The sequence below is a fragment of the Leiobunum rupestre genome, chromosome 2, assembly GCF_980474605.1.
Source record: "Leiobunum rupestre chromosome 2, qqLeiRupe1.1.hap1, whole genome shotgun sequence".
NCBI lineage: Eukaryota > Metazoa > Arthropoda > Arachnida > Opiliones > Sclerosomatidae > Leiobunum > Leiobunum rupestre.
Genome location: NC_143385.1, coordinates 22,428,683 through 22,440,839, shown reverse-complemented (window position 1 = coordinate 22,440,839; position 12,157 = coordinate 22,428,683).

The following is a 12,157-nucleotide window of genomic DNA, read 5'->3' as shown; positions in this document are numbered from 1 at the left end:
GCATTCGACCAACGCTAGAATAGCGTCCCGATTCGCTAGCTTGATGAAAGCTTTTCTCTGTTTCGCGTTACAAGTGCACATATATTTAAAAAAATTCAAGTTTTTGCAAACTCTTTTCGACGTTGATATACTCATTTTTATTATTTCGGCACAAAAATCGCCGCTTCGTCTCCCGGTATTATTCCCGTTCGTAGCCGATATTCATCTGTGGTGTTTGGTTTCAAGTCGATGAATAAATAGCCGTACGGTTTTGCTACTGCTTGACGAAACGATGAATTTGGTGTTAGACGGATAAATTTGTTTAGCAATGTTTAACACGCTCGAGACGTCTCTAGCCGAACGGAAAATGACCAGGTACAGCGAATTCAGATTGAGCGTTCGAACTTCTTTCCCTGATAAAACATATTTTGCATTAAAATAAGTACCGAAGTGTTCCGATGGTATGACCCTCCGATAAATAAATTGGTAACGTCTTTGTTATCAGCTATTTCGCATAATAGGTCGTCAAGAATTACGAAATTCCTAATCGATGGATCTAAATTATTTGGATTTAACAAACCCTCGTGAAACTCAACAGTAGGATTATGTTCCATCACCGAATTAAATAATTTTTGTTGGTACTCCGTATAGCACCAAACTATTCGTTGAGGTGCGGGAGAAATACACGACTCATTATGTTTTATTAATTTCGCAATAAAGTGAGACTTTCCACACTGAGTGGGCCCTGATACGAGCCCCGTGAAAGGATGTACCATAACTGGGTTCATGTTTGCAAATGAGCTCGGAAATAATTGAATAAGTTTTAAATATGAAATTTTTATTAATACGCTTTATACATCTTCAGTTTTATATAACATTTTTGTGGCGTTGCACATAATAAATGCCAAAATATTATCGCTGAAATCCTCGCTTAGAAATGTATCGAGTTTTGAGGTTATCTCGGAATAACTTATTTTCTCCATTGCGTCAAACAAATGCATGTCTAAACGGGAATTCCAATCGATCATCAAACAATCATGTTGTCGTTGAGAAGGATGATCAATTTCACATCCTTTACATTGCTTATTTACGTAATCCGTAATTTCACCTAGTACAGTGCCTTTTATTTTACGAAATACGCGTTTGACTTCGTTGTGGTAAATCATAATTCCTTCGTATTGGTCCAGCATCGCCATCCAGGGGTACCGCGTGATCGTGAATCCTCGCTTCGTCAGGTAGTGTTTCCCGTAGTTTGTCCCAGTTCCAAGGACCAGTTCTCTCACGTCGATCACTCTTCGGTTTTGAAAAATGCATAGCTCGACACGTCTAGTTTCCGATCCTTCGAAGAACCACGTAGAGGGTGCCGTAGAATCGTCTTCTAGAATAAAGTGATCCGCTCGCTCGCTCTCCATAGTTGTTTGAATTGGTTTTCCGTCAAGGCAATGCCCACACTACCGTCTGAAGCACCGATGTTGATATTGCCATCTGGGGTTACGGACACTGCTTTCGTGGTAGAAATTGGGAAAACTTTACTGGCGTTCCTAGAAGATTCGTATTCGTTAATAATCATATACAATAACAATCATACTGTTGTTCAAACTTACATTTTAGTAGTATTCCAATTCCAAGATGAGGCACTTCGGGTTTTCAAATTTTTAATGAAACTTCTGTGGCAGGATATCCTTTTATATAAGACTATGTTCGTGTACTTTGAACCACGTTTCAATCATTTGGCATCCATAATACCCAATAACTTGCAGAAATCTGGACACGTTGAGCTAGGTACTACGAATTTGTTTAAACAGATATGATAATTTTTCTCGTTATTACATTACTACCGTATATGTTTTTCTTCGCCAAAGAAATTCGATAGCGTATAAATTACCCGGGTTCTCCCGAAGACACTCTGATTCCTCCCACACCGAGCGGGAAAGAACGGTAACGAAACCCACGAATAAACTTTTCAAGGGCGTTTTGATTCCCCATTGTTATTGAATGAGGATTCACCTTCTCGTAAGCGTTTTTAATGACGATGACTTAAAGGCGACTCTGCACCCCTAGGCTCGACGCGCCGACGAGTCGCTCGTTAGAACTATCGGCTTCTAGTAGAAATTAGAAACCCCGTATACATAAGATGGCTAGATTGCCGACTGAAGCTTCGAAATCATTCGATTCCCCACGTTCTTCTTCAACGCTCGACTATGAATCCCGTTGCCACTCTCGTACTTTTACTCCCGCCGAAACATGAGAGCTTATTTCGATTTGACGTTTCATTTTTTCGACGGTCTCTTTCGAATTCTCGGTACCGGCGAATGCAACCACTTTGACCCGGTACTTTTCAAGGGCGTTCAAGGTTGATTAAATCTCCATAGAGAATCAACGGGGCATCATATATTCCCTGTACAATCCTATGGGAAAATGCATTTTCCGTGGGGCAGTTCTCTCATTTTTATACTACTGTTGAAACAGAACTTTGAGTAAATGCTTCCTGTCTTGATAACGTGTTTCATTTCAAGTAGAAATTTCAACATCTTTAAATCTCATTAAAAAGTTCGCGGAATTAAGCTTTGTCTCTTCCGCTGCTATCATAGAAGTCAGCTTTACTGAGGAAATACTTTTTAAAATATACCCCGCATCACAGAAATCGTTCACTGGAGTTTGGTTAACTAGTGGCTACTTGAACTGGTTTCGAATAATGTGTTGTTGATTTCTATGTTCAGAAATTGGTCTCGAAAACCATTAACTCCGCTACTTCGAACCAACAAGATATTGTAAGTCGCTGAAATCCAGTAATCGTGGTCTGATTATTTCGTTCGACGTTGATAATATTAACCATGTAGCTATACTGACCATTTCCAACTTCAAACTGACAAAACTCTAAGAATTGGTTGCACGTGGTCTTTCAGCATTTTCTACACTGGTGTTATCTTGGCGGGTACATCTCCGAATTGCAAATTATTTTCTTGGGAAAATATAATTCCTGAGTTGAGTGCCCAGCAAACCGGGTCCCGCCCAGGCCCAGCTGGAACTGGGCAGGCCTAAAACGGGTTGGTTTTTGTAGTTGCTTATCGGATTGCCTTAGGTTCATCCAGATTTAAACTATATCGGACTTGGGCTTTGTGTGTAAAAGTATGTGGATCATTCCACACAGAATCATTGAATGAGTTCACCATGGATTAGAGTGTGAGCTGTTCACGCCGGCACTCCGGCTTTTCCCTTATTTTGGGCGCGCCGCCTTCGATAGATGAATTTTTTCGGCGCTTAATGACATTTTGAGATATGAGTGTAAAAACATAAAGTCAAAGGAGCCCCCCCCCCACCCTTCATCCGCCACTGTTACACCGGCTAGCGCCGCCGCCGCTGGTTAAATTATCCTTACGCGGCCACCGTTGAAGGCTCTTAAAATGAGACACGCCGCCGCTGATCATTTTTACATCGGCGTCGGACTACCATGGATCAACACCCTCTGGAAAAGTAAAAGTAAACAGTTTTTTCTTTAGGAATTAAAAACAATTTGGCCTATTATACTCAATATGTGGTGCCACAAACCTAAAGATACTCAAAATTGGTGTAAAGATTTCACATCTTGAGTTATAGACCCATACTTTGGGAAAAAAACTAACTTAAATATTTTTAATTAACAAGTATTTAACTATTTCCGTATTTGACTCCTTAGTGTCGAAAATTAATTTAAAAAGAAACACAAATTTTCAGTATTTTAATAAAAACACTTGTTTTGTATTGTAACGAATATCGCTTATCTTAAAGAAAGTGTCGGCTTGACGTGTACTAGCTCTTTTTTAAAACCTTTCGCTAGCATTGACATAAAAACAAGATGCTTAAGTTACATATTTACCCAAAAGGTGGAACATAAACGAGAGTGAGTGGCTCGTTTGTAAATTTGGCAATAATTTAAATTATTTTTCTACCAAAATATTTTTATGTGATATATAAGTTTAGTACATGTATAAGTTGTACCATTCTACATTGCTTTTTTGACGACGTTATCCTTTCGTTATATTCATTTTTAGCTTCGTGTGTCAATTATCAAACTTGGAGTAAAGATGTTATGAAACAATGGACGGTTGAGTTTGTGTGCTCTGTTTTGTTACTTACGATACAAGCACCAACACATTCTAAGTTCCCATTTTTCTTATGGTAAATGGCGAATGGATGATACGTTGCTTGTTGATTTTCCCAGTGGAAGCCCTGCACGGCATCTTGCACCAACAACGAATAAAACTACTTCTTTTTCTTGCATCGTGTCTTTTAATTGACGAAAAAATGAAGCTTGGGCTTTCGCAATGAAGTGATGTGCTAAGCCTTTTTCAAAAGTTGGTTCCGGAGGTAACAGGAGCCAGGTGGGCTTCGAAATTTTCGTGCTTGGTGTGGACAGTCTTTTTTTTATGAATTTCAGGCTTGGGCCTGGTTTGGTTATGTCTCAAAATAGGTAGGACCGACTCGCCTCTTTTTTCCACAAGTGTCCCTTTCTAGTTTTTCACTGAAGTTTTTATTTTTAATTTGACAAACCCTTTATGAAAGAACATTGTGAGGTAATTTGATCCTGGTTACCCTAAGTTCAGGTGGTGAAACTATAACTTTTGCGTTAGTGGCTCAGACCTATTTATAACGATCTGCCGACTAACAGGTCTTTCTTCAAACATCCAATTTAAACACTTATCCTCCAGAGGCTTCGTTTGCAAATACTTGTAGAATATTCTTGTCAATTGGTTTTTTAATTTGAATGTCAATAACAGTTGTATATATTAACAAGTTGGCCAGCTTTCCAAAATATACCTCTCCTCGGAAGAATTTGTCCTGGGGTGTATTAACTACTGGACACGGTACTCAATGATATTTCGCAATCAAAAGTATCCTCCAAAATATTGTAATACCGGTGCTATCCAAACCAGTAGATTTTATTTTATTTTAATTATAAATATTACAAATGTTATTACATTAAACTAATTTAAAATATCAATAGAACAAAAACCAACATAAGACCCAAAACGTTATTCAATTATCAAAGCAACAAAATGAGAAATATATAATATAAAATTTAAAATTATTAGAACTCTCACGAAACGTAAAATATACGTGCAGGAAACTATTTTATAGAGAAAAACCAACTCATTGCATTATAGGTCTTAAACAATCAAATTTATATGGAAAAACAAAAGTGAAAACCAAAACTATAAGTGAAAGCACTAATAAAAACTGCGGGGGCTCATGACTAAAATCCAACGAACCCGATAAAAATCAATGCATATAAAAATTGTAGACATGAACTATCCCCCCAAATTATCAACAAACCAGAAAAATAACCAATTGAAAAATATATAATAATAACCCAACTAAGTAACCAGTTAAATAAAATACTTCGGAATCAAGAAAAATTCAATCTAATTACCCACAGTAATAAACATTGTATTAACAGAAATATGCAATATAAAATATATAATATTAACCCAATCAAACAACAAGGTAAATCAAATACTTCAAATCAAGAAAATGTCAATCCATTTACTCTTGGTAATGAAAAGTGTAATAGAAAAAAACAAAAGCACCTTACCAAAACAACAACGTATATCTCAAAATATAAAACCACCGTAACCACATTAATGAAAATTTATCACACCTTTAAAGCCGATAAAAAAACATGTAAAATAAATTACGAAGTTACGAGTAAAGTATGCAAAACGAAAAAAGCGCGTAGTTACACCACTTGAAATTCTATTCATAAATGACCCTTAACGTTCAAAAGTACCGATAGACAAAAAATAACTAAGTTCTACCCTTTAACCCTCTTATATATGCTGACTGCCCTAAAACAAGATTTGACCTTTAAAATTCAATGCGTAAAACAATTTAGGACTTAAAAAACTATTAATGAACAGTAACATGTATTGGTGGTTTTGTGGTAGAACACTCGCCTGTCATGCAAAACGATCGCAAAATTATGCTATGAACATTTGGTGGAAACCCTACCATTTGGACGTTGAGAAGTTCACCGTAACCCTCAGCACTCGGGCCGTCCCAAATGTCGAACATTCTTCACGTTCAATCACAATTTGCAAAAGAAAATTATAATACACCCAATTACAAAAAGCGGGCGCTTTAGGATAAAACCTTTCCCCAAATTCTAAGAATCTGGTTACACAGACATTACACTTTACTCTGAAAATGTGAACCCGTTCCCAGCCCAGACAGACACACCCACAGACACCCTCACACACCCACACCCACCCACAGACACGGTGATTGTAACACCCCTCCTAGGTGACTATGTCCCCTACGAGAGGTAATAAAAAGAGAAACTCCAATTAATTAGTATTCTGGTTTATGAGTGAAATCAATTGTTACCTATCCGAGGGGACGAAGTCCCCTAGGAGGGGTTATACAATCACCGTGTCTGTCTGTCTGTCTGTCCGGCGAAAGCGTTCGCATTTTCCGTGCAAAGGTTAATCATTGTGTACGCAGTTTCTCGAAATCTCTGCGTTCGCAGTTGCTAGGACTGTTGAAGGGTTGGCAAAATCACCGTGCGACGGTGAGCGTTAACGGATTAATTGGCGGTTGGGTTTGGTTTGGATGTTTTTTTTTTCGTTAACGCTCACCGTCGCAAGAGTTTTAACTCAGTTGGATTGGATATTTCGTTATTGCGTAGTTTATGTGTAGGGTGTTATGATGGTTGTGGGTGTTGAGTTTGATGTGTTTGTACGGGGGTTTTCTCTTCAACTTCTTCTTTTGGGACGGACCGTGTGCTTAGTGTTATGGCAACCTCTCAACGTCCAATGGCAGGGTTTCCACCTATTGTTAACGGTATTCGTCTTAGTATCAATTTGCGATTTCTTGGAACAGGCCGGATATCGAACACGGGTCTGCTGTGTTAATTAGATTTACACTAACCACTGAGCCACCGACGCTTGTCCTTTACGACGTTATAACGTTTGGTACTGTAATTTATTCTACATAATTTTAAATATTTATAAAATATATAAATCTTATATTTAATTAAATATTTATAAATTATATTTATCTTATATTTAATTAAATATTTATAAATTATATTTATCTTATATTTAATTAAATATTTATAAATTATATTTATCTTATATTTAATTAAATATTTATAAATTATATTTATCTTATATTTAATTAAATATTTATAAATTATATTTATCTTATATTTAATTAAATATTTATAAATTATATTTATCTTATATTTAATTAAATATTTATAAATTATATTTATCTTATATTTAATGAAATATTTAAGTATGTTAATGTACTTAACATTGTTACCATGCGGATAGTTCACCGCCAAGCCATTGACTTCCGTACGGAAAATATTAAAGTAAAGGAACCATTATGATAAAGTGGGTATTTTTAATAAACGGATGAATACAATATCTGTTGATATTGTTTTTTGAACTCTGGTTTTTTAATTTTTGTGAACTTTTTCGTATGGAAATTTAAAGGTCAAATCTTGTTTTAGCGCAGTCATCAGATAAGATGGTTAAAGGGAAGAACCCATTAGTTTTTTGTAATTTATTTCGTTTTTTCAGTCTTTTTTATTAGTTTTCAAGGGTAATAAATCATTTATGAATAAAATATCGAGTTGTTTACAACGTGCTCTTGGTCTGGGTTTTTAACTGGGTCGTCATTATTTCGTAATTTATTTTACACGTTTTCTTGACCGATGAAGATGTTTAATGCAGTTCATCTATTCGGTTCGTTTGTTTTATATATAAAAAGCCCTTACTATTCCGTCTACGGTCATTTATTGATATACGAGCTGTCGTTAAGTCAAGTGGCTTTCTGTGCTTTGTGAATGGTAAGTTTTTCGCTTCTTGTTAATTCATTTTTTATTGTTGTGGATATTTCGACATCTACGATTCCTAATGCAGTCATTGATTTCCTGGGTGTGAGGGTCATAATATGATATTGGAAATTGGATGGTATTGGTCTTTTTCACGCGGTATGTGTCACAATGCCAACAGGAAGTCTGCGAGTCATCCACTACCAGATGTCGAATAAAGCTATTCTATGGTATCTTCATGAAGGGCAAGTGTTGAAATAAAATGAGCTTTAAAGATGCGGCAAGTATGTCGTAAGCGAGAAAAATACAAATACCCTCTGTAGATATTTATTTCATTAAAATTTGCTTCGTATTATATTTAACTTATAATTTTATTCTGCAAATAGGTTTAAATTCTATTGTGCATTGTTTTAGTACGTCTTACTCGCTGTTGTAACTACTTAATTTATATTATTCTGAATAAATTGAACTCGGTTGTTTCGTCTCAATTATTTTAATTAAAATTAAAATTTTAAACAGGCGGGATTAAACCGGGATTGCGTTTTTAGTAAGTAACTCTGTATTGCGGAGATATCTTTAAGGGTCATCTCGAGAGATTACTACCACGAGGGACAATTCTTCCGAGGAGAGGTATATTTTGGCTTGCCAACTTGTAATGGTTAATGCTTTATAATAAATATATATAAAGAAACGTTTTTCTTGACTTAACGAATAGAAAAAAAAGTACTTTTTAACCTTTACCACTTTTCATTCTATAAAAATTATTTAAGGTTTTGCGTATTATTTAACCATAACAACACGAATAAAATGTTTAACTACTTCACAAAGAATTTATTTCTTAAATCAGTTTAGTGTTCATCGAGAAATTGAGTTACATTTAAAGTTCAGTGAAATCGACTGCAAGGAAGCTATGCTCGGTTCGCTCCAATTTAAAAAATTGTGACTAATAAATTAAATAATTTTTAACGGATTTCATCAAAAATGTATTAATTTAAACCTAAGGAGAGTACTTTGTTAAGACAATTTTTAGCGTAGCTGCAAATGTTCAGCATGCTTCAAAAGTCAACTCATATACTCTAAAAATGTCCAGCCCAGTATTTAATTGATTCCATAAAATTAATCCATGCCTGTGACGTGCTCCTTTCTTGCTCTTCTTTCTACCACGATGGCCGCGGATCGTTATAATATATAGAACTATCCTTCATTATTATAAAAAAATGTTTAGTGGTCTATTTTACTTATGAAGTTTCAAATACAAATTTGTCTATTGAATCAGTTTACTAATAGAATATATTATTAATAAATCTAGACCATATATGTAATAATTAAATTTACGAAACCAAATAAAGTTTGTATTAACAAGGTTTTTTATTTTATCTTTTTAGGTTAAGTTGAAAATATATCTCTTTTATAATGTAATAATTAAAAATTGGGTTGTAGATATTAATAAAAGGAATGTTTTTTGTCAATTTCTATATATAAAAAATATTTACACAAAACGAATTGTAATAATACAAGTTGGTGCAGCTCCTTATAATTACACCTTAATTGATTTGCGGTTTTGGTGTATAGCCAGGTATTTAGCCCATGTGCGGTGATTTGTGCAGTACGTGAATCGTTCAATTGGTTCTGTATTAAATGATCATACTCTGGAATATATATTAAATTTTATTTACATATTTTTAATTTTGGTTGATATTTACAACACGAAATTGTTTTTAAAATGGGGAAATTGAAGAAGCAGAGCCAAGGTTGAAGAATGGGAAAAGGAAGCAATTGGTGCTGGGCTTGAAGCTAGAATGGGTTTGGTCAAGAGTTATGGGAATAGTGAAAGCTTTTATAAACGAATAATAAATAACCCTTAGACATAATTACATTTAGCAGTATGTCTTCTCCTTTAAAATAAATGTAATTAATATTATTAATTACCCTTTCTCTAGCTTTCACATGTAAAAAAATGATTTTAAAATTTCTATGAGCTAGTATATTGGAATATTGACAAATGTCCATAGTAACAATCATGGCAAAATATATTAGATTCGGACAACTCCTTGATCGCCCTTCACCTAATTTGATTTTTATGCGCTAATAGCAAAATTCAATTAAGAGTAAAAAATACTAAACTTTCGTTGTCAACTTAAACAATCAAATTTACAACCAACATCATGAATTATTGAATATTTAATAGTGAATACACGAACAAACCGATCGTAAGCTGTTTAAATATAGTTTTTTTGGTATATTAGAGAAAAAACACGTAATTCAGTACCAATTCCGTCATACCTCGACAATGGTTCGTCCTATGGACATGTCGATGGTCGCATTCGACTCAGCGTGATATTTACAATCGGGAACAACACCAAACACGTTCCAATTCATTGAACACAAATTTTGGGGGCAACTGCCCCCTTTTGCCCCCTTGCCCCTCAGAAACTATGTTGTTCACTCCGCATGGCTGCGGACTCATCGGATCCTCAAAGAAGACACAAAAATAAAATTTTTAGGCCACATTACAATAAATCAACAAGCGATATTTCATCTGAGAAAAACTTAATAATTATTGGTATTTACAGCGTGACCGGTAATTAAAAATACACCAGCAGCGCAGTTGAATGGTAAACAAAGTTATGTTAAAAATAATCTGCCAAAAGAAAACCTCTTTCAAGGTAAAAAGGCTTAATATAGAATATTTAAGTCGTGAGCAGCCGCGGAATTGAAAGACCTGTGCAAATGGAAACCGCACCATTGAGAAACCGCGCAAATGATAAAACGCGCAAATAAAAACTATCTGCGCAAGTTGAAAAATTTCCCGATAAGGAATGGTTAAAGGATGAGTGTGGGGGGCGGAGTGGTAAGCACTTTCACCTCGCAGCTAGAGGAGCTTGTGGCACTGACTATAAACACGAAACAACTCCTTCTACGATGAGTTATCTCCCCACTGGTTAAAAGCGGTTCCTATTTCCATACTTTAATTGTTAGTGTAGGGAGCCATTGTCTCGCGTGGCATGTAGGGCCAGTAACCACCGTCTCACGCATTTTAACACGAGAACCGAAATAAATGCTTTTAAAGGTCGTTCGATAATTTGGGGTTAAGGGTGGGCCTGAATGCAGCTGATTATTTATTAATTATAATACCCATTTTATTGCTGACTTTTGACCTAAAACCATTATTTTGAAGAAAACTTAACTAGCTCATTTCTTTTTCTCACCATCGAATTTTCTTAACGATGTATTAGAGGAACGGACCTGTTCTGTGGCTACCGAGATCTCCAGAACTGACACCTCTAATTTTTATCTTGGGGTTTCGTCAAAGAACAAGTGTATTGAACTCTTCTTCTGGTAGCTCTGGATATGTTGCAAAGCGCGTTTCATAAAATGCTTCATAGTGTTGAGATCGGTACTGCGACAGAGTTAGCAATAATTAAACCCTACTTGTAATAACTAATGGCCCTGCGAATGTTTAACTTACTATTTGACATTGGATTTTTCTCCAAAATTGCTATTCGATTCGTAATTTAAAAACTGCAACGAAGATTCAAAATATTTGTGGTTCAGTTTCGAATATCAAATCGAACCTTCCAACTTCGAAAATCCTTAACCAAATACCAAATCGACCTTCTTTCGGAAATGCGTTCAAAGGGTATACTCGATTCTCAAGATCAAACAATAAACAATCAAATCGAAGCGAATCGGTGTTTAAATTAACTCAAACGGTTGATTATTAGCGACTGAATGCTATCGTTACGCCTTCTGTTGGCTTCCATCGAAACCTATATATTTAGCATATTAGCAGATGCTTTAAGCGTTTGGCAACCTTTATCGTAAGGATCTTTTATGACATGCAAATGTGTGAATTATTTAAAAAAATGTATATAACCCTTGAATTTAAACACCGCGATAGACAAAATTTGAACGGTAATTGGTTCCGAAATTGGCGCGCTGAAGTATAAGCGCCTATGTGTGAGAGGAATAGGTACCACGGGAAAATTGAGTGAAACGGGGAAAAGGCGTTTTCAGACTACTGCAATTGAAAAGCGCAAGTCACTCATAATCTTTTGACATGGTCAAAGTATTGTTAGTGATACAATGCAACACTAGACTAATGTTCAGACAAATTTGTTGTTGTTGAGCCCTTACAATACTCGTGCGTGGGTTTTATTGTATGCACTCGGGCCTGATATGCGTATTAAGTATTTTGTCTCAAAATAAAATTGCCTCATCGACTGTAAACAAAATTCTGGAGAACTGGAAGTTATTATTTACCCAGTTATCCAACCACAAATAAAATAAATTCGCCGAGTTGTATGAAAGTGTAACTTTCAGATATGTCCCGCACTCTGATTTTCATATCCTCTTTCT